Source organism: Rhinoderma darwinii, chromosome 1 (assembly GCF_050947455.1).
Source record: "Rhinoderma darwinii isolate aRhiDar2 chromosome 1, aRhiDar2.hap1, whole genome shotgun sequence".
In the NCBI taxonomy this organism is placed as follows: domain Eukaryota; kingdom Metazoa; phylum Chordata; class Amphibia; order Anura; family Rhinodermatidae; genus Rhinoderma; species Rhinoderma darwinii.
Genome location: NC_134687.1, coordinates 494,563,326 through 494,587,829, shown reverse-complemented (window position 1 = coordinate 494,587,829; position 24,504 = coordinate 494,563,326). Strand labels below are relative to the sequence as shown.

General features: G+C 42.6%; 1 long non-coding RNA gene across 1 annotated transcript in view; it reads right to left on the bottom strand.

The window, feature by feature from the left end:
* Nucleotides 1-18,569: 18,569 nt before the first annotated feature.
* Nucleotides 18,570-24,504, bottom strand: part of LOC142743968 (uncharacterized) — an 86,421-nt gene continuing 80,486 nt past the window's right edge. Inside the window, exon 2 of the long non-coding RNA XR_012881658.1 lies at nucleotides 18,570-18,634. This is a non-coding gene — a long non-coding RNA (uncharacterized LOC142743968). The remainder of the gene's footprint in view (nucleotides 18,635-24,504) is intronic.

Genomic DNA, 24,504 nt, shown 5'->3' with positions numbered 1-24,504 from the left:
AACTGCAGAAATGGGCCGTGCCCGGGAGAAGTCATCATAGAGATCTGGACCGGATGGAGAAGAAAAGAGAAAAAGAACGAAAAAGAATCTGAGGCGTCACCGGTGAGTCACTCAATATAAATGTTTATTCTACCTGTGACTGATCAGTACTGTAGTCACTGTATGATCTGCAGCGAGATGACGGATGGTAGCATTCTTTTTGTTAAACAGCAACTCCCAGCATATCCTAACCATTGTTCAGGCTATACTGGGAGCTGTCGTTTTATGATGTACAAATTTATATGGCAGGGGTTTAACTGAATTTGCAAATGATCTCTGTACTGAACTGTATTTGTTCTGGTACTGTATATATGTACTGAGCTTGGTTCTGGGGCTGTATATATGTACTGAGCTTTCTTCTGGTGCTGTATATATGTACTGAGCTTGGTTCTGGGGCTGTATATATGTGCTGAGCTTGGTTCTGGGTATGTATATATTTACCTTCTCTTAAAGGCATGGTGTTGCCAGAAAAACATGTTTTTTTTTTTTTAATTAAACATTTAGTGTGTGGGTGATTAAACATTGTTCAAATTTTTTTTATTTTTTTCACGAGTCAGGAAATATTATAAATTATTTCTAATTTATAATACTACCCATTTTTGGTCACTAGATGGAGCTATTTCCCAAAATTGCAGCATTGCAACATTGGGTAAAAAGCCCTCGCTCTAGTGAGCTCTCAGCATCCCCCCCTCCTTTATCCTGGCTAGTGCCGGGATAAACGAGGGGTTTGAACGGTGTAACCTCCTACACTGTGTGTCGCCATTTTTTGAGCTAACACACAGCGTAGTAGGTTTACATACAGTAGTAAACACACACAAACACGAACATACATTGAAATCTCTTACCTGCTCCTGCCGCCGCGGCTCCCTCCGGCCCGTCCGCTCCGTTTGCTGCCGCTGGTCCAAGTGCACAAATCCGGAAGCCGCGACCGGAAGTAGTAATATTACTGTCCGGCCGCGACTTCCGGTCCACAGGAAAATGGCGCCGGACGGCGCCAATTTCGAATTGGACTGTGTGGGAGCGGCGCATGCGCAGTTCCCACACAGACGCCGTACACTGAAGTCAATGGGACGGGAGCCGTTCGCAGTCACTATGGGACTGTGGCTGCCGTATTCCATGTCTGTATGTGTCGTTAATCGACACAGACAGAAATGGAACAAAAAATGGCAGCCCCCATAGGGAAGAAAAAGTGTAAAAATAAGAAAAAGTAAAACACAAACACACAAATGAATATAAACGTTTTTAATAAAGCACTAACATCTTTAACATATGAAAAAATAATTTGTGATGACACTGTTCCTTTAAGGTAAAAGTATATGTTAAATCTACTTTTACCTTAACAGAAGGCAAATATATACAGTAAAAACTAAATCCAAAAAACCATGGAGGAATCTCAGTTTTTTCCAATTCACCCATTGTATGGTACTTTACATGGTGACAATAAAAACCATAATTCCTCCTGCAAAAAAATAATCCTTCACACACCACTCCTTTGACGTAAAAATAAAAAAGTTATAAAGCTCCTGACCACTTCAGTGTCTCAAAGTATTCTGCTTTCTTTCTTCTATATGGCTCATTCCGCTTTTACAGCTAAATTAAAACCGTGCCAGGTCTGCGGCCGCCTAAACAGAAATCTGCAAATACATACAGTAAAGCGTCCTCGGAGTTCGGGGGGGGGGGGCAGACCTGAAAATGTGCCCGGGGCCCATGGTACCCTTAATCCGCCCCTGCGTATAAGGTCTTGTTTTTTGCAGGACGAGTTGTATTTTCCAATTGCATCATTTTTAGGTGCATATAATATATTGATTAACTTTATTTTAGGAAAGAATTGAAAATAAACTGCTATTCCAGCATTGATTTTCGCGTTTTTGCCGTTCGCTATGCGGCATAACTAACATGCCTTTATTTTATGTGTCGGCTCGATTACGGGAATATCAAATATGTAAAGGTTTTATGTTTTCCTACGTTTGCAAAATAAAAACCCTTTTTTTAAAAAAACAAACAAACAACAAAACACTTGTTTTTTGCGTCGCAGCAAGATCCGTAACTTTTTTATTTTTCCGTCGAAGTAGCCATATGTGGGCTTGTTTTTCACATGACAAGGTGTAGTTTTCATTGGTAGTATTTTGGGGTACGTGGGACTTATTGATTAACTTTTATTTTAATTATTATGGGGAGAATGGGAGAAAAAAAGGAATTTTGTTCTTTGTGGTTTTTTTGGACGCCGTTTATCCGGCGGTTTAATTAACTTTAATTAACTCTATTGTTTGAGTCGTTACGATCGCAACGATATCATATATGTGTATGTGTTATTTTTTTTACAATTTTACTAAATAAAACCACTTTTTGGGGAAATATAGTTTATGAAAAAAATAAATAAAAAGATTACAGTAAAAATAAATACTGTAATCTTTTTATTTATTTTTTTCATAAACGTTATGTAACTATTTTACTTTTTCTTTTTTTTTGTCCCACTAGGGGACTTCACTTTGCGATCTTCTGATCACAGATATAATGCTTTGGTATACTTAGTATTCTGGCATGGCCTAATAGGCAGTTGCTGAAGGCAGATCTGGAGGCCTTTGTTAGGCCCCCAGCTGCCATGGAAACCGATCGGCGCCCCGCAATATCGTTGCGGGGCTGCCAAACATATTAGTTGCCGCTGTCGCTATTGGCAGCGGCATCTAATGGGTTAAACTGGTGGAATCGGAGAGCACTTTGATTCCGGCAGTTGGGGAAGGGGCCAGGCTGTGTTTAACAGCCGTGCTCCTGCCACTGATCTAGTGGGAACACTGGCAGTACCCACCATATCAAAGCTATCCGTCGCTACGCAGGAACTAAAACCTGCTTGTGAGGGATATATCCGTTGCTCTTCGTTAAGGTTAAAGCACTTGACTACACCTTCTAGACAAATAAACCATAAACCATACACTTCTGCTCTGCATAAAAGAAAAATACTTCTATTCTCCCATTGGTCCTTAATCTAAGATTAGGGGCGAGTAAAAACATTCAAATGAAATGAAAGTTTGGAAACAGTTCTTTTCTCTCCAGTTTTAGGATCTAGTCTTCATTTTGGTGAACAGTAATGGAAGAATGGATGTTGACAAAATCAGTGTGAATTCCATTTCTGACCACTAGATGGCGCTTTTACGCTCATAAAATAATTCACAATGTGCCTAAATACACTAGAATACCGGACAACAAAGTTCTGCATCTTTCAATGTATTTTGTGTATCTAGTCTTCAACATTTCTAAGATCTCCAGATGCTTTGTTTTCATGGGTGTACTGAAAGTTATTAGAAAGTAATTAGAAAGTTGCACCAAACACAATGCTAAAATTTTTTATTTAAAAATACAAATCTTTTTCAAAGGTGTACATACCTCACCACAGCTCTGGATACCCCCTCCTTTTTTGTTGTTCTATAATAATAATAAATAGTTTAGTGTTTAGGTAGCGTTAGGCATAAGGCCTCATTCACATGACAGAGTTTCCCGTCCGGGTGCCGGCCGTTCATAAATCGGCCGGCACCCGGCTGCATTAGGAATAATAGACCCCTAATGGGGCTATTCACACGACCGATATCTTGACGGCCGGGGAAACCGGGCGTCAAAAAATAGGACATGCTCTATTTTCGGCCGGGTACCCGGCCGCCCGGCTCCCATAGAAGTCTATGGGGCCGGGTAATACACGGCCATCACCGCAATGTGTCCCGAGTGATGGTCGGGTTTTCCGGCGCTTGCGCTCTATCTCCTCCTCCTCACAGCGCAGAGTGCATGTGAGGAGGAGGAGTTGATGCCATTCGGACGAATGGCTGTACGCTACACTGTGTGGCAGGGCCGGGGTGTACAGCAGGTGGAAGGGAGCGCTGCGCTGGCTCCCTTCCCCTGCTTGTTTTAAAAGCGCCCTGGCCCGGCGACACCTTCGATGGCGCCGCTAGCAGCTCCTGCGGCTGCTACTACTGTAGCGACGCCACTATAGCAGAGCAGGGAGGTATCTCCCCGCTCTGCTATGTGCTAGCCGCACTTTAGCTCCATGAAGGAGCGGAATCCCCTGGACAGAGCGCTTGATGTTTCTGTCCATATCTGGGCAGTGACATCAGGGGAAACTCCTGAAGCGGAATCCCCGAACACATGGGGATTCCCCTTCAGGAGTTGCCGCTGATGTCACTGTCCAGATCTGCCCGGCCCGGAACGGATGCAAAACTTTATGCAAACCGGCCGGGCAAAATGGCCGATTTTACCGGCCAACACTCGGGCTCGGGCAGGACCCGGTCGTGTGAATCCCGCCTAAGGCATTAGTTAGGTTCTGTGTGTTAATTCGCATTAGTTACATTAGACGTGTAGAGCATTAGGTAGTGGTACGTAGTTGTAGGCTGTTAGGAAGCGTGAGTTAGGTTTAGGTCATTAGGGAACAATTTATTATTAGCATTATAGGGTTAGTGTGCTAGGTTTTGGTATAAAAAAATATATAAAAATTAAAAACGTGTTAATTGTTTATATGGTTATAAATCAAAGAATCTTAGTAGTTATGTAATTTTATATAAAAATGTCTCAGTGGATATATACAGTAGAGCAGGCCTTTGCAATGATCTGTACAGTCACCAATATCGGAAGCAAAGCTGACGATCAGGTGTTAGGCCCTGCTCATACTGAGTTTTTTGCAGGCATAAAAAATCTGCCTCAGAATTCCTGCACTTTTTTGCGGCGCTTTTCGCTGCGTTTTTCAATGCGTCTTTCGCCTGCGGCCATTGAACCTAATGCAAGGACCACAGGCAAAAAACACTGCGAAAAGCGCTTCGGAAACGAGCACCGCAGATTTTTCTGCCTCGGGAGGCTAGAGGCGGAACCACAACAAGAAAGGACATACCGCTTTTTTTCCCGCGAGCAGCTAAAGGCTGATTTTAATTCTGTGACAGGAATTCATGTAGACTCCACAGGATATAAAAAGAGGAAGATTTTTTTTATTATTAAGAATTGTACAAACTAATACTCTGAAAAATTTCTAACCACTCACCCTACGTCGTTATGTCAGCTAAATTTTTGGGGCGTCCTTTTGAATATGGGCCTTTTAAAAAAGCTGACAATAAGGTCCTATTGGTCGACTGATGTGTTGCATGTTACCCCTATGTATCAGTCAATAATGACCCACCGATGTTTTGAGGCCATATTGCGATTCATTCATTATAGCAATAATTTACAATGCCCACCCACAAGTGACCCCAGCCATAATGATCTTTATAAAATAAGGTCTCTTATCAGCCATATTAATTTAAAATTTGCAGAAGAATATACCCCAGAAAAATATATTGCCTTGATAAATCTCTAGTGTTGTTCAAGGGGTGGTTAAAATTCTAGCACTTTCTACCCAGCAAGACGGCCAGATACGGCATGAATTTTATAACATTTGTAAAAGAGCCAGGCTTTACCCACTGATTTAGGGTGTATGAAGGAAAGGACGCACACATTTACCCTCCATAATGCCTCCCCATATTTAATACTAGTGGCAGAATAGTTTGGGACCTCCTGTACCCACTGTTAGAGAAGTACTACCAATTGTGTATAGATAATTATTATACAAGTGTTCTACTCTTTAGATGCATGTCTGCAAAAAAAATGTGGCCTGTGGTACGATTAGGTGGAACCAAAATAGCCTCCCAATGACGCTGGTCAATCTAAAATTAAATTGGCTGTCCCTTTTCAGGGGTTTTCTAATGTTCTGGCACATCATGCCTCTGCCAGCATGACATGGTGGCTAAATATCATACAGTCAAAAAACAATCCTGAAAAGCCAGATGCTGCTCCTTCACCTCTAGACCCCACTATCTGTCCATTCAGTGAAAAGGGGTCACTGAGTATTTATTAAAAAAGGAGAAATAGCACAATATATGTTGAAGAGCTTTGTGTCGCAATGCCCGTAGATATTGGTGACTTTCACGGGGCCAACAGAGGATGGTGTGTAGTCACTGTGTTGCCAACTAATTGTCCTGGGACTAAACTGTGAAGCTGAGTTTAAGAGATAGCCAAGTGTTCACCCTTTAACCTATGTACGGAGATGTGGACTTGGCCCATAGTTCCCCAAGTCCGTACCACTAGAATAGTCTCTGTTGGCAATGGCCGATGCGGACAGTTGAGATACAATAACAGCAGACAAGATGCAGGGTCCGTATTAGTGTAAGTCAAATGGTCACTCATGGTTAGCAGAGCCAGAGGTCAAGGCAGGCGGCAAACCATCATCAAAAAAAAAAAAGGGAAAAAGTCAGGGCAGGCGGCAGACAGGTATAGTAAAGTTTTAGCAGGGTTGGTAACAGATAATCCAATAGTAAACACAGAGGTGCAGAACTAGCAATCTGGACTACAGAACCTAATTGCTCAGGGAAAGAGCAAACAGCAAGGGTACCTTAACCGCTTCCCGACCGCCCACTGTATATTCACGTCGGCACTTGCTGGGCTCTGTGCAGTGCCGACGTGAATTCACGGTGGGCGTTAAAAGCGCGATCCGGATGTCTCAGAGTAGCGCTGACACCCGGATCGTGCTGTTATCACCTGCCTCTGGTCCCGGAGATATGATCGGGACCTGATTAGTTCAGGTCCCGGTCATGTGATCGCAGGGAAAGTGTGTTGTAGCAACGAACTGGTAAGTTTGTTGCTATAACAAACTGGAAAGTTTGTTGCTACAACAAATTTCCCGGGGACCGATTGCGGGTGCTGCATTCGGTTATAAGGCAGAACCGGGGGCCATACAATGGCCCCCGGGTCTGCCATGCAAGGCAGCCTATGAGAACCAGCCGGAGGCAGGTCCTCATAAGCTTCCTGTCAGTGTGACTCTCAGCGTCACACTGACAGCTTATAATACGTTACACTACCTAGTAGGTAGTGTAATGTATTATAGCAGCGATCAGTGCTGCCAGTCTTCAAGTGAAAAGTAAAAAGTAAAAAATAAAGTAATAAAAATGTTTTATAAAAGTGTAAAAACAAGTTATAAAAGTTACAAAAACAAAAAATGCTTTTTTTCCTATAATAAGTCTTTTATTATAGGAAAAAAATTAAAATGTTAAAAAAAGTACACATATTTGGTATCACCGCGTTCATAACGACCCAAACTATAAAACTATAATATTATTTTTCCCGCACGGTGAACACCGCAAAAAAAAGAATTAAAAAACAATGTCAGAATCACTATTTTTTGGTCATCAACCCTCCCAAAATATAGAATAAAATGTGATCAAAAAGTCTCATCTACCCCAAAATAATACCAATAAAAACTACAACCCGTCCCGCAAAAAACAAGCCCTTACACCGCTTTTTTGACGGAAAAATAAAAAATTATGGCTCTCAGAATATGGTGACACAAAAAATAAATAATTTTATAGAAAAGTGATTTTATTGCGCAATCGCCACAAAACATAAAAAACCTATATACATATGGTATAGCCGTAATCGTACCGACCCGCAGAATAAAGTAAAATGTCATTTATACCGCACGGTAAACACTGTAAAAAAAAAATACAAAAAACATTGTCAGAATTTGTTTCTTTGTCACTTTGCTTGCCAAAAAAAAAAAAATAAAAAGTGATAAAAAAAATCACATGTACCCTAAAATGGTACCAATGAAAAGTACAGATTGTCCCGCAACAAATAAGCCCTCACACGGCTCGGTTGGAGAAAAAACAAAAAAGTTCTGGCTCCCAGATTATGGCGATGCAAAATGTGCAGAGTGTTCCAAAAGCAGATGAGATCGGGCGACCGTTTATCAGTGCGACACCGGCCACATATCTGCGGATTATTATTTATGTACCCCATTATTATACCCTCTTATTATGTCCTGATGTTCTCCGCACAGGTTACATATGCCCCCACATCATAACTGAAATACCAGCAAAACCCCAAACAGAACAGTTACCAAGCAAAATCTGCGCTCCAAAAGCCAAATGGCGCTCCCTCCCTTCTGAGCCCCACAGCGTGCCCAAACACCAGCTTACGTCCACATATATGATATTTTATATCCGGGAGAACCCTCTCAACATTGTATGAGGTATTTGTCTTCAGTGGCACAAACTGGGCACAACGTATTGTGCATTAAAATGTCATATCAGTGGAAAATTGTAATTTTCAATTTGCACCATCCGCTGCGCATTAACGCCTTCGCGCACCACGACTTAATAGCATGTCGTGGTGCGAGGGGTTATATATGGAGCGGGCTCACACGCTGCGCCCGCTCCATATTCTGCAGGTTTCAGCTGTGTATTACAGCTGACACCCGGGACTAACGGACAGGAACAGCGATCGCGCTGTTACAGGAGCCTGTAAAATGACATTATACTGCAATACATTAGTATTGCAGTGTATTGTACCAGCGACCTAATGATCGCTCGTTCCAGTCCCCTAAAGGGACTTTTGGGAGGTTTCCACTGTTTTGGTACCTCAGGGGCTTTGCATATGCGACATAACACCCGAAAACCATTCCAGCTAAATTTGAGCTCCAAAAGCCAAATATTGTTCCTTCCCTTCAGAGTTCTGCCGTGTGTCCAAACAGCAGTTTATTACCACATATGGTGTATTGCTGAAATCAGGACAAATTGCTTTACAAATTTTCGGGTGATTTTCTACTTTATTCATTGTAAAAATTAAACATTTCTATGTTTTTTCAGAAAAAAGTAGATTTTCATTTTCACGGCCTAATTCCACTAAATTCAGCAAACAATCTGTGGGGTCAAAATGCTAACTATACCCCTAGAAAAATTCCTTGAGGGGTGTAGTCTTCAAAATGGGGTCAGTTTTGGGGGGATTCCACTGTTTTGCTCCCTCCAGGGTGTTGCAAACGCGACATGGCACTGAAAACCAATCCAGCAAAATCTGCACTCCAAAATCCAAATGGCGCTCCTTCCCTTCTGAGCTCTGCCGTGGGTCCAAACTGCAGTTTAGTACCACATATGGGGTATTGGCGTAATCGGGAGAAGTAGCTTTACAAGTTTTGGGGTGCTTTTTAATCTTTATTCCTTGCAAATATTATTTTGTTTCATATTTTTTCAGAAAAAAAGTAGATTTTCACTTTCACAGACATACTCCAATAAATATAGCAAAAGACCTGTGGAGTCAAGATGCTAACTATACCCCTAGATAAATTCCTTGAGGTGTGTAGTTTCCAAAACCGTCTCACTTTTGGGGGATTTCCACTGTTTTGGCACCACAAGACCTCTTCAAACCTGACATGGTGCCTAAAATATATTCTAAAAAAAGGAGGCCCCAAAATCCACTAGGTGCTCCTTTGCTTCTGAGGCCGGTGTTTCAGTAAATTAGCGCACTAGGGCCACATGTGGGATATTTCTAAAAACTGCAGAATATGGGCAATAAATATTGAGTTGCATTTCTCAGGTAAAACCTTCTGTGTTTCAGAAAAAAATGTATTACAAATGAATTTCAGCAAAAAAAAGAAAATTTGTAAATTTCACCTGTACTTTGCTTTAATTCCTGTGAAGCGCCTAAAGGGTTAAGAAACTTTCTGAATGCTGTTTTGAATACTTTGAGGGGTGCAGTTTTTAATATGGGGTGATTTATGGGGTCTATCTAGTACATAAGGCCGTCAAAGCCACTTTAGAACTGAACTGGCCCCTGTAAAAATAGCCTTTTGAAATTTTCTTGAAAATGTGAGAAATTGCTGCTAAAGTTCTAAGCCGTGTAAGGTCCTAGAAAAATAAAATAATGTTCAAAAAACAATGCAAATATAAAGTAGACATATGGAATATGTAAAATAGTAACTATTTTGTGTGGTATTACTATCTGTTTTACAAGCAGATACATTTAAAATGAGAAAAATCATAATTTTTGCAAATTTTCTCTAAATTTTGGGTGTTTTTCACAATTAAGCATTGAATTTATTGATCACATTTTTCCACTAACATAAAGTACAATATGTCACGAGAAAACAATCTCAGAATCGCTTGGATAGGCAAAAGCATTCCAGAGTTATTAACACATAAATTGACACGTCAGATTTGAGAAAATGGGGCTGGTCATGAAGGTCAAAATGAGCTCGGTCTTGAAAGGGTTAAGTGTTCAGGAAAGCTGGTGGTCAACAGGAAAGCTGCAGAAGAGCAGCAGCGGGGGAGGCCGCCAGTAGCAAGGACTGTCAGAAAGGCGTGGCACTGGCCAAGAGCCAGAAGACGCATAAGACTGGTAAGAACGCTGTGGCACCAGGGGCGGACATACCGCATGTGCAGCCGGTGCAGCTGCACAAGGGCCCCGCGTGGGAAGGGGGCCCGTTCCTCTGCTGGCCGACTCAGTTCTCAGCTGCGCGATGCTGAGGACTGAGACAGAGGCCCGTGGACAGTAGCTGCGAGCCCATCAGCGGGCCCCCCGTGGACAGTAGCTGGGCCTATCACTGAGTCGGAGGCCCGTGGACAGAAGCTACGGGCCCATCAGCACCCCCCCCCCCCCCGTGGCGCAGCGTGTATTACATAGCTGTTCGGGGGGGGGGAGTTTTGCGACAGTTCAGTCCCCCGTGGCATATTAGTTGCCAGAGCGAGCAGCGTGTATTACACATAGCTGCTCGCCGGCAGGGCGCCGATCAGCTGTTGAACTGGAGGGGGGGGGAGTTTTGCGCTCTGCCACAGTTCAGTTCTTGTGAAATGTGGCGCCGGCAAGGCGCAGTTCAGCTGGAGAGGGGGGGGAGTTTGCGCTCTGCTCTCTGCTGCTCGCTTCCACAGTTCTTCGGCTACTTGTGGACAGAGCAGAGCTGACAGCGACACACAGCCACAGAGAGCCATTAGTGGAGTGGAGAAGCCCTGCTGCAATATTTACAGCAGCTACAGACAGACAGTATGTATATGGAGAGAGAGAGGCAGTATGTATATATATATTTATGTATAGTAAATAATATCATTGCACTGACACTGCAGTAGTTGTACATTTTCCAGTGCACAAGACAGTGTCATTTATTACACTGTCTTGTGTGCACTGGATGATCACTCACTGCAGGAAGAAGCCTTAACGTCAGTCAGTAAGCAGGGCAGCAAAGCTGCAGTCATTAAATGCCCCGCAGTTCCCAGGCTTGGGATCCCTTGGCTGAAGCATGGAGATCTAAATATATCCGCCCGCCCAATGGCTGCCACGTGTGACCTTAGACTGGATTCACACTTGCGTCCAGAATTCCGTTTTCCTGTTCCGTCAGAGGAGCAAGAAAACGGAATTCAATCTCCGTTACATGACCGTGCCCGACGGAACCTATTCACTAAGCATGCTGTGCTATTGTGTCAGGTAAAATGACGGACACTCCGATGGAACCATTATAGATTTTTTATTTTTTTTGTGCTAATACTAATTTACAAGTTATCCTGTAAAAAACAAGTCCTCACACAGCTCCGTCAACAGTAAAATAAAAATGCTATGGGTCTTTGAATGCGGCGACACAAAAACAATTAAAAGAGTTCTTATTGTGCAAAAGTAAAAAAAACATACAATAAAATACCTGTATATAAATTTGGTACTTCCGTAATTATACTGATGCGCAGAATAAAGTCAACATGTTATTTACACTTTATGGTAAACCCCGTAAAAAGCCCAAAACAATGGACTTTTTTTTAACCATTATCCCCCCCAAAAAAAAAAAAAAAAAATATATATATACTGTATATATATATATATATAAAAGTTATACAATACATGATGTATAACTATATTTGGCTCCAAAATGGTGCCATTAAAAAATACAATTCAGAATGCCCCTGTAACAATGCCAGTGCAGCATTTCTGAAAAAATGGTGGATAATGTACATCCCCCACCAGTACAAAGGGAATGTTCAGCTACATGTTCCATGTGCATTTTTTATGGCTTTTCCCCTTTGCATTGCAAAAGATGAAATCCACAGCAAAGCAAATCTGCTATATATAGGGCATGACAACCTATGAAGAATGAAGTGCAAACACAGTGCTCACATCTGTGTCGGAGCCTCCATCGCAGATTCCGTAATTTTTACTAGAATAGTGCTGTATGCAGCGTTATTTTTCCCGTCAAAATGACAGACACCGAGGTGGAATGCTGGTGTCCGTTATTTGATGAATCCGGCACTGTGCCATGGTTTCCATTTATGAAGGAAACCTTGACGCAGAGGTGAACATGGTATAACATCATATTTGTTAAATAGGCTATAATATTTACTCATAACATAGTAAACATAAATTACCATCTACTTTTCAGAATGGCGCCTGGCCCAAAACCTAAAAGTGGTGCTCAAAAGCGCAGACAAAGAAAGGACGAGTTAGCGCAGACGGCTAAACTACCAAAAATTAGTTCATTTCTTAAACAGGCTGAGAAAGAACAGAGTGAGATACCAGCCCCCTGCAGCAGCACTTCTGGTGACAGTGGTCAGATCAGCTTTATAGAAGAATGTGAAAGCAGTGCACAGGCAAGTGGCCAGGGTGAGGAGAATGAAAACTTACCAAATATATCTACTGAGGCTTCAGAAAATGCAGAGTGCTCAGAGACAGCGTCGAATAACGAATCCTGTGAAGCAGTTACTATAGAGAGTCAGAGTGAGGAACCTTCCAGAGAATATCTGGATGAAACATTTGTAGATGATGAAGGTCATGATACAATTGCTGATAAATTTCCAACAGACCGTGGTAATTTCCCATCAGAGCTTACAGACAGTCAAACAAAGAGATTCATCATTTCTCAGGGGTCTTGTAGGCCACTCATAACATTTCCACGAGACCAAAAACAGGGAGGACGTTGTTTTTCCCATACATTTTACACTAAGAGAACACAAGCTGGAGTATTGCTCCAACGTTCATGGTTGTGCTATTCTCCAAAACTAGACTGTGCCTACTGTGAACCATGTTGGCTTTTTGCTGATCGTACCTGTGGTGCCTACAATTCAGCATGGGTGAATGGTATGAGAAATTGGTCCCATCTAACACAGGCAGTGCATTATCATGAAAGCTCCATGCAGCACATTCATGCTTGCATGTTGATGCAGCAGTGGCGCAGTCACGGTACTGTAGATGAAGAAAACGAAAGGGAAATTAGAAAGCAAAAAAACTTCTGGAGGCAAGTGCTTGGCAGAGTGATTAATGTGACATTAACACTAGCAATGTGTAATCTTCCTTTCAGAGGTCACACAGAAGTGATAGGCCAAGCAAACAGCGGTGTTTTTTTGTCTTTTATTCAGTTGCTAGCAAGGTATGACTCTACTCTGCAGCAGTTATTGGAAATGCCAAGGGGATCTGTCCGGTATCTTAGCCATAGAGTACAGGATGAGATAATTGCTTTATTGTCAAAGAAGATAGAGCAGGATATTGTTAATGAGATCAAGAGCTCTCCATTTTTTTCCATAATAATAGATACAACACAAGACATTTCTAAAACTGACCAACTTAGTCAGATTTTTCGTTATGTGACAGTTGAAACAAATCAACAGAATACTGTTACAGCATTAAAGATAAATGAAGTTTTCCTCGGATTTCATGCCATCACGGATCAGACCGCTGCAAGCCTTGAAAAAGAAATTGTATTAAGTATTGAAAATAAGGGTCTTGACATAAGTAGATGTCGTGGACAAGGGTATGATGGTGCAGCAAACATGAGTGGCATATATACAGGCGTGCAAGCAAGAATTTCTAAAAGGGAACCTTGTGCACAGTATATACATTGTGCAGCTCACAATTTAAACCTTGCTTTAAACGATTCTGTCCGATACATCCCAGAAATAAACAAATTTTATGATGTAATCGAAAAATTGTACCAGTTTTTTGGAAACAGTATCAAAAGATGGGCATTATTGTCAGAAATATCTTCTGCATCTGAAACTGCTAACATTACGCTGAAGAGACTGTGTCCAACTAGATGGTCTTCCAGGAATGATTCCATCACAGCACTGAGGTACCGTTACACGGATATACTAAAGGCACTGACAAAAATCATCCTGAAGTCAGACAAAAATTCCAGTGACATCAACGATGCCTCTAGTCTAAAAAAGAACATCAGCTCCTTTGAGTTTGTGATGATGGTTGTCCTGCAGTCAAGGATTCTGGATGTTGTAGGACCAATTTCAAAGTGTTTGCAAGCCAAAGACACAAATATAGAAAAAGCAACACAATTACTTCAGAACGCAGTTGAAGTTTTTCAAAAGTTCAGAAGTGACTATCAGGGAGCGAAAGACAGTGCCATAAAATTATCAGAAAAGTGGGGCATAGGAGTTATATTTGAAAAAAGAAGAAATAAACGTGTAAAACGACAGTTTGATGAGTTGTGTCAAGATGAACGGCTCAACGATGCTGAGAGGTACTTCCAGGTTAACATCTACAATTCCTGTCTAGACACAATCATAATGCAACTAAAACAAAGATTCCAAAGTCTTCATGCAACAGTGAAAAAATTTAAAGCAATCCTTCCCAGCTCACTTTTGTCAGCAACTGATGAGGAACTTCAGAATGACGGAGAGAATCTTGTGAAGCATTTCAAAAATGACTTTTCACCAGCTCTCCCTGTACAACTCATTTCTTTCAGAACGTGCTTAAAATCACAAATTGCACAACTGACCACTGTAGAAGAAATAGCCAAGCTATTAATTGTTGAAAACAGTGTGTTATCTACAAGTTTTCCAGAAGTGTGCACAGCATATATTTTGTTCTTGACATTGCCAGTAACAGTGGCTAGTGCTGAACGCTCGTTCTCAAAACTAAAACTAATCAAGAACTACTTGCGGTCTACCATGGGACAAGAAAGGTTAAGCGGATTGGCTATGTTGTCCATAGAAAATGAACGTGCTAGAATGATTGACTTGAATAAGATCATTGATGAATTTGCAGAAAGGAAGGCAAGAAGGAGGAGTTTTAAGTGAATCAATCAACTCTCAGACAGACCAGTAAATGACAGGATCAAATATTCCCAGTTATCTGCCTAAACAGATTGAGTTTTGCTCTTTTGCATACGTTTTTCTATGCCTACATTGTATGGTTGACTACTTTTCAGTTGCCTTGATTCGGCTTTGTTGTGTAAGTTTAAGTACACAGTATTGTTTATTAGCTTTGTATAGTAAGTATTATTTATTTAAAAATGTTTTGCTTTTTTTTCATTGATTCCTCATGGCAATACTTTTACATTCCGTATGTGACATATTGAGATTCAGTCCTGCTTGATAGGTAACAGTGCAGTAAGCTAAGCATGATAAGATCATCTAAATTATTGCATCTCAGTTGCATGAGTGCTTTGTGTTATATTCAATGATTCAATTTAACCTAAGTCTCTAAATGTGGGCAAAGAAAATAAAAAAACTATACTCACCTCCTCCCTCGCCTCCGTTCACCCGCCGCAGCCCCCATCCTCCTGTCTCGGTCTGTGTTACAAGTGTACAAGGCTGCACTGGTGACGCGCTGCCGATGGCACGTGACCGCTGCTGCCAATAACTCCTCATTGGTGTGCTGCTGAGGACAGTAGTTCCACAGCAAATCGCTGTTGAGGGCATTGATTGGCTGCAGCGGTCATGTGCCATCGACCGCGCGTCACCACAGCAGCTTTGTAAACACAGAAAGGGATAGGGGCTGCGGAGGGGGAACGGAGGCGCCGGAGGAGGTGAGTATAGGTTTTTCATTTTCTTTGCCCACATTTAGGGACTTAGTTTAGATAAGAATTTAACCCGGAAAAAAATGTGTTACTTGTGTTCTAAACTGGTAATAAAATGTACAATATAAATCTTCCTTCATAATTTTTATTAGTAAGGTTTATTTTTATATGCATATATATGTTTAGGTAACTTTGTCGGTATTGGGGGGGGGGGCGGGGGGGCCCTGGCACATTATCTGCACAGGGGCCTTTTGCAGTCTGTGTCCGCCACTGTGTGGCACGACTGGGAGGCAGCAGGCATCACACTTTGCTCCATTAGTGCTTTCTGTGTTAATGATAGATAATCAAATTTACATGTGAAAAAAAGAAGAAAAAATTGTTATACGCCCTAATTCCCAATATTGCAAAAAAAAAAATATATATATTCAGAGGCATTATAACCACTTACACCCCAATGTGAATAGCTTCAGGAATGTAGTTTTCAAAATATGCTCATTTCAAATCACTGAAATTATATATCTTTGAAAAAGGGCCATTTTGTATTTTGCACCACCTGCTGTGCATTTTTCTTTATTATTGATGATGAAATATGGATGATTTTGTTCCTTTTGACGCTCCTTATGACTATGTCCTGCCATGTAAAGCTGTCATATTCATGGTGATACAGGCATGATTTTTTTTATGTTTTTCTAGTAAAAGAGCTGTTCCTTATACCACTATGGGCTTTATTAAAGTTTAGTTCAGGTCTCAATACTTTTAGTTATGCTAACATTAGTTTAGGAACTAGTGATCCTTTACGGTCCCTACAGATGGTGTTGAACATTGCCACTTTATATTTTCTTCTGGGGATTGGTTGTTTTGTGCACATTTTGGTTTCTACCTTGACGTGCAGAGGCCTCTTATGGTGCACCAAGTCCCTTGGCACATTCGTTCTTTATATAGGGGCTAAAGAGACATTGGATGAACAGTCCCTCTGAAAAAAAAAAAAAACATTTAATTATATAGCCCTACAGGTGTTCATGTGAACATGCTCTATTTTTCCACATAGTTGGATACATTTTTCCTCCTATTTTTGGATATGTAAGATGTGGGAATTGCATTCCCTAGAGATTGGGACCACTGTATTGTCATATTGTATTAATTGCATACCGTTTCTTCAAATGCTATTGAGTGGATATATTGCATATATGAGATTTTGCTGTGTTGAAGTTTTCCCCCACTAGGTGACACTGGCCTGTGGATTCACCGGCCAAGATGTGCGACATAAAGGAACAAGTTATGTAGAGAAGATAGTGTCTATCTGACAACAAAGTCATCGGGCACAACGGTTGCTGGATATTGTTATAAAACAAGGTGAGGCAGATGCTGACTTAGAAGTGCCCTGAACTCCTTTTGAGGGAGTGCGCTACTGACCATTTCTGTTGCTGCGTTGGATCGGACTAGCGGAGCGCGGAGTCTGAGAAAAGAGAGATAGCTGGAACTGGGGCGTCATACTAAGACTGGTGAAAACCGGAATAGGCTGTATCTGTGCTAGGGCCTGAGCTGTAGCAGGGTCCCAGAGTCAAGCAGTGGTTGGGGAGGTAGCCCACACTGTGAAAAAGGTAGTTAGGCAGTTAGAGGTGGAATGCAAAGGAAATGATCAGTATAGGCAATAGGGAAGAGTGAGCCTGAGGTGTCCAGCTATACGAAAACGACACATGAATAGCATGTTCTCATAGAAAAGTTCTATATGGGTGTAAAGGATCTGCCAGACACATCTTCTGTGTCGACGCCCGTGGGTAATCAGTCTGCACCTGCTCCTATGTCTGTGAGACTGACTCCATCTTCCACCACTCAGGATGGCAGGCTTAGGAGTGGGAGAGCCTATCACAGCCTGGCCAGACGGAGCTAGCTCCCGCCCACTGTCTATTTATACCTGCCTTTCCTGTTTCTCCTTTGCCTGTGATTCTGCTCTGCTTGTTTCCTGGCTCTTCTGCTGCTGCTGCTGCTGCTTGAACTACTGATCCTCTGCTTGTTATTGACCTTGGCTTACTGACCACTCTCCTGCTCAGCGTTTTGTACCTCGTGCACTCCTGGTTTGACTCGGCTCGTTCACTACTCTCGTTGCTCACTGTGTCTGCGTGGGCAGCTGCCCCGTTTCCCTAGTTTTTGTGTACCCTTGTCTGTTTGTCTGTCGTCCACTTACTGAGCGTAGGGACCGTCGCCCAGTTGTACCCCGTCGCCTAGGACGGGTCGTTGCAAGTAGGCAGGGACTGAGTGGCCGGTAGATTAGGGCTCACCTGTCTGTCTCCCTACCCCGTCATTACAATGGGCCTTCTTATTTAGCCGCCAGCCACCGTAAACTACAATAAGGCAATAGGCCCGAATAACGCAGATGCAGCCACCATCTTGCGGCCTACTAGGCCAACGCATTCTTCCTCTTGCACCAAGAGAGGGGTGCCCTTGACCCTTGCTCTGCCAGTCATACAGAACAACAAGCCAACTATCTTGCCAGCCTACTCTAGCTGTACCCACATGGGAATGTATATATTATTTCTGGCTGAATGCAACATTAGCAATGGCAAAGGAACTGCACATATTATAAAGTTGAAAATAAAAGTTAAAGTGGGTATGCTAACTTCCTGCTTCATTTTATCTTTTCCCATGGCATTCCTGCGGAATCTCCAACATCATACCATAACTATCCCTGCTTTACAGATATACTGCCCTTCACTCCAATAGCTTTTTTTTTTTTCCCTGCTCTAAGACACTTTTTGTCAGACCGGGTTGCTGTTTGTAATATTTAGACACTGATACAATTGCAGAGCATTATTAGACAGACAAATGCACTAGGGACATACCTTCCTTGTGAATATTTATTTTTTTCCCTGCTCTAAGACACTTTTTGTCAGACCGGGTTGCTGTTTGTAATATTTAGACACTGATACAATTGCAGAGCATTATTAGACAGACAAATGCACTAGGGACATACCTTCCTTGTGAATACACGTCACTCCTCTTCTGTGTGGCCTTCAATCATAGGTATACGGCATATTTCTAAACAAAGGAGTAACAGAGTAATACATTTCCCCTTCTCCAGTTTCATGTGATGTGTATGAAAAATATTTCCAAAAAAGATACATGTTTGAGGAAAATAATACATTTCTATTTTTTTTCAACACTTAATTCCCAATTATTTCCGGTTATAAAAACTTTGCCATCAACATGCTTACTACACCCCTAGATAAACACCTTAAAGAGGCTCTTTCACCAGATTTTGCAACCCCTATCTGCTATTGCAGCAGATAGGCGCTGCAATGTAGATTACAGTAACGTTTTTATTTTTTAAAAACGAGCATTTTTGGCCAAGTTATGACCATTTTTGTAGTTATGCAAATGAGGCTTGCAAAAGTCCAAGTGGGTGTGTTTAAAAGTAAAAGGTCAAGTGGGCGTGTATTGTGTAAGTACATCGGGGCGTTTTTAATACTTTTACTAGCTGGGCGCTCTGAAGAGAAGTATCATCGACTTACCTGCAAACGCTGATGCTGCTGCAGAATCAACTGTAGCCTCTGGTGCCGATGTGGCCGACACGATGCAGGACCTGTGAGTGACGTCACAGATCTGCACTGTCAGAAGCTGGGCGTTCTGAAGAGAAGTGGATGATACTTCTCTTCAGAACGCCCAGCTAGTAAAAGTATTAAAAACGCTCCGATGTACGCACATAATACACGCCCACTTGGACTTTTACTTTTAAACACACCCACTTGGACTTTTGCAAGCCTCATTTGCATAACTACAAAAATGGTCATAACTTGGCCAAAAATGCTCGTTTTTTAAAAATAAAAACGTTACTGTAATCTACATTGCAGCGCCTATCTGCTGCAATAGCAGATAGGGGTTGCAAAATCTGGTGACAGAGCCTCTTTAAGGGTTGTAATTATCAAATTGGGGACATTTCTGGGGGGAGGGTTGAGTCATCCTGACAGCTCAATATCTCAGCAAACGTAGGATGTGCCCTGAAAGTCTGCTCTGCTCCGCTGCAAGACCACTTGTGACCCCCTCACTGACAGGTAACGTCTTCCCACACCACAGTCATAAACCCAACAGCGTTTGGCGACAAGGGCACTTACTTTTGTCAACTCTGGTTAGACCCACCTCCTGAATGTGCGAGCACAGCGTTCTAATGCCCCCACAGTCCACAAACTGCAGAGTTCAACTTCAAGGAACCTGCCACCTTAGTAATGGTATCCATGACCACCAAGGGAGCACCACCACAGCCTGCCAACAACCACATCTTCAGTAAAACACTAACTTGAGTACCTGCACATCCTGGTCATGTGACCACAGGTCCTATCTACATAACACACAACAGAACAATATCAAATACTTTTGTCGTTTGGCCACTTGGTGGCAGCAACGCACTAAAATTAAATAGAACTGCTCCTATGACCAACATTTACACACATCTTAAATTTGGTGTAAATAAAAGTACAGTCACAATCATATTTTGTGGAACAGGCATTCTTTACATCTCCTGGGTTTAACTGATGCCGTCCTCGTCATCACACTAGGACTGGAACCTGAAACAAAAAAACATTTTTTACTTATCTACACATGGTGATCTGGCCCACCGTACGCTTCAACGTCCATTTTTGTTAGAAAGTATCTGAGGCTCAACATTTCTAAAGGGGGCTCTTTCCACACCTTACATCTACACCCCTAAATAAATACCTTATGGGGTGTATTCGAAATGGGGTAATATGGTGGATTGTTAAAGTGTAGCTAAATGTTCGAGAAACTTCTGACATGTCAAAGTGACATGTCAGAAGTTTGTATTGGTGGGGGTCCGAACACGGAGACCCCCACCAATCGCTAGAACGAAGCAGCTGAAGCACTCGTGTGAGCGCTCAGCTGCTTCGTGTCTGTTCGGCTTTTTCCGGAAATAAATGTATCGGTGTACGGACTCAATAGAAAGTCTATGAGCCTATACTCCGATACATTGGCTTTCCGGAAAAAGCTGAACAGAAACAAAGCAGCTGAGCGCTCACACAAACGCTTCAGCTGCTTTGTTCTAGCGATTGGTGGGGGTCTCCGTGCTCGGACCCCCACCAATACAAACTTCTGTCATGTCACTTTGACATGTCAGAAGTTTCTCGAACGTTTAGCTACACTTTAACAATCCACCATATTACCCCATTTTGAATACACTCGATAAGGTATTTATTTAGGGGTGTAGATTTAAGGTGTGGAAAGAGCCCCCTTTAGAAATGTTGAGCCTCCGATACTTTCTAACAAAAATGGACGTTGAAGCGTACGGTGGGCCAGGTCACCATGTGTAGATAAGTAACAAATGTTTTTATGGGATCTTTGTCAAGCCTCCATATATATGGATTTCATTAACAAGGGTGCCTAGCCTCAACGTAGGAGGCCTGCATCAACTGCTGTCGCTGTACTGCTCTGTTCTTTTTCTCATTATATATATATATATATATATATATATATATATATATATATATATATATATATACACACACATTTAGAATATAGGAATTAAAAATGGGAAAAAAGACAATTACATTTCTTGTCATTTATTCCTGTTTTTTAACAAATAAACGCAAACCATATGAATTTTACCTCCAAAACAAAGTACGACATGTGACAAAAAAACAATAATTTTACCTGTGGAAAACCTTCCCCTGCAGGGGAAATTTAGAATTACATGGCGGCCTTTCAGATATTCTGGCTTATAGAGTGTTCTGGCTCATTCAGATGTTTTGGCTTATAGAGTGGGATCCCGAGTCCGGGAACCTCCTCTATGATGTCTATATGTCATAATATGGCATATGGACAGGGGTTGTCTTCATCATACAACCCCTTATGTATATTGTACTCAGCTTTTAGGGATATATGCCTGTCGATATGCCATACATGTCTATGTTGGGAATAACCCTTGTAGCAGTGCAGCTACTGGACAGTGCAGAAACTGTCAGGTTTTAAGCAACCAGGAAACATGTACAGCAGCAAGTGTTTTCTCTGCTGTTGCTTGGGTGTAAAGCCTGGAATAAGGCCTGGTTTGCTGGAGTGTGAAGGAGAAGGGCGGGCTTCCACTCTATACATGTCCTGGGCTGTCTGATGAGCCTAGGCAGGCTTCACCTGAGGTGGCTCTTTAATTGAGGTGTGTGCTGTTCACACAGGGCTCTCAGTCTGGGGAAGACAGGCATGCTAGCCTGTGAGATTCACCACTGTGTAAGGTAAAGCTGCCTATGTTATGAGGTACTGGGCACAAGGCTCAGGGTCTCGTAGTGAGGTTCACTGAATGTGATAGTTAGAGGCTGGACGGCCTAGGGTTTATTTTGTATGTTTTTTTGTTGTTACACTGCTTGCTGTGGTGAAGACAATAAAGCTAGCTACGGCTGGTTTAAACTTTTATTCAATGAGTTGGAGTGAACTTTATAAGTGTGCCAACCATCTCACCCTGGAGATGGCGATCCTGTGAGCTAAGTGGTCCCAAAGATGTCACACATGGTGGAGAATGCGGGCAATAAAATGGCACAAGAAGTGTGCAGTGAAATTTAAAGGGCCAGAAGCCCAATTAAAGAGACTGTTTTCCATTGCAATGGGTCTTATGGAGGAACTCCTCAAAAAGATAGTGCAAGCAAAGGCCAGGCAGAGGGAGGATAACCAAAGGTTCCTGGCATAGTTGGAAGCAAATCGAGGGGCTTTAAGGGCACAAGTGCTGTCCATGGATACGCAGCCTTCCAAGCCAAGTGGAGGCTTTTCAACGCCAGCTGCATTGATGCCGGGTACTCCGTAGGTGTTACAGACAGTTCGCAGAGAAGAGCACGGAGCGTGCGTACCTGTGATACAAGCTATGAGGACCATTGCTAAGGGCAACCACCCGGACTCATGGTGGGAATATTTTCAAGCGGACTATTGTGTGTATGGAAAAGGTGTTCCCAAGCAATGTTGGGCAGCTGTTAAAAAGCCAAGTGTGCTGAATCGCCCAGATGTGGTTGCTAGGAGCAACCAACCCCGACAGCATGTGGCGGCTGTTCAGAAAAAGGAGTGCTGTTGGAGATGCCATCAAGCAGATGGCTGTGCACCTGATGGTTCTCTGGTCAGGAGGCCAGACAGCGTGCAAGAGAAAACACGTGAAGTGTTGGTTGGTGGGATTCCACTACTGGTCAGTCTGGATCTTCGCCAAGAGTTCTCGAGGGTGCATCCGGACATTTTGCTGTTTGTGAAGAAGGATCCTGAGTTGGGTGAGACTGTTCTGATTGACTTTAAAACTGATTTTGGGACTGTGCAGCACAGACTTATAAAATGTCAGGAACTTGATGAAGAGTTTGTGCTGGGAAGGGACTTCCCTCATTTTTGTCAGTTGTAGGAGAAAGGCAATATCTCCGATAAGCATTGTAGCTATTACAGGGGAAAAGTCCTCTGCAGGGTGTGCTGCTCCACTGCCAAAAAGGGAAAATGCACCAGTTGTAATGATGTCAAGTGATAATGTGATTCAGGAAATGCCTGCTAAAAATGACGCACATGTATTTGATTCACTGCGTTTATGTGATGACACCAGTGAAATGTCAAAAATTGTGCCTAACGTGTCTTTAACCCGTGAGTTTGTCACATAGCCTGAGCAGGTTAATGCATTGTGTGAACAGACTGTTATAAAAACAGCAGCCAAGACAGAAGAGGGGATTAGTTCAAGTGTGCCCCTTGGGGCCGTAGTTGAGAAAGTAGTGAGTGTCACATGTGATGTGCGTACTGTTACTAATGGTAACCCAGAGGACGTGTCCGTGGTGGGGGAAACTAATATGGTTGCTACTGGCCAGCATCTGCTTTGTGTACCTGCGAGGGATAATGATCAAATGAGTAAAACTGGAAGTTATCTCATGGAGGTTGATACAGGAGATGCTGAGAAGACATTTCCACATTTTGGAGAAGAGGGAACTGTTCTATAGACCCAGTGTGGTGGATGTGTCCTGGGAAACAGATGTGCCAGGTGTATCTGAGATTTCCCTAGAGGTTGGGATTGTTGATGGTGGTAACCTGGAGTACAGCCCTGCCATACCTAATGATGGTGATGAAAATGTGCGTGGTGCAATAGATGTGACTGCAGAACCTTTAGAAATGTTGCCCCCTACAGGTCATTCCTATGTTGTAGAAACTGAGACTGATGTAACGCTCGCTCATTCCATGGGGATGGGGGAAGCACAGGAGTTAGACTTCAAACCATGTTCAGTGGATGCTACTATAGTGTATGCTTCTGTCACTGATATTACATGTGATGTCAAACAGGTTACTAATGGCTCAAGTGTGCCCCTAGAGGTTATGGTTCACAATAACAGGACTGTTGCATGTGATGTGTTCACTGTTCCTAATGGCCACCAGCTGTATGCTACTGCGATGGATGACAGTGGGCTTACTGCTGCTATGTGTGAGTGGAGTGGTGATAAACTCTACAGGTCTGAGAATGTGGTTGGGGTCAAATCAGAGTCAGCTGAATCCAGCAGCAGTGATCCACCTTTTTATTTGAGCGACCACACCAGTGTGAATGTAGCCCTAAGTGAGGCACATGAGTTCCTGGACAGTGTAGTCAGTGAGGTGGGTGCGCTGGTGGCTGTGGCCTCGGTCACTAATGAACTGCCCGGTAGGGAACCAGATGTACATGAAAACATTTCCCTAGAGGTTGTGGCTGTCAATGGTACCAACGAGGACACTACTGCCATGTATAGTGTGAGAAGGGTTACTGCTTCACCCTTAGAAGTTCTGCCCCCTGCAGTTCTTTCACATGCAGACGTTGAGACCCATGTAGCGCCCACACTTTCCCAGGAGGTGAGGGGAGCCATAGAGGTGGTCTTCCAGGCTTGTTCAATGGTTACTGATACCGCTTGTGCTTTAACCAATGTAAGCTGCATGTAACA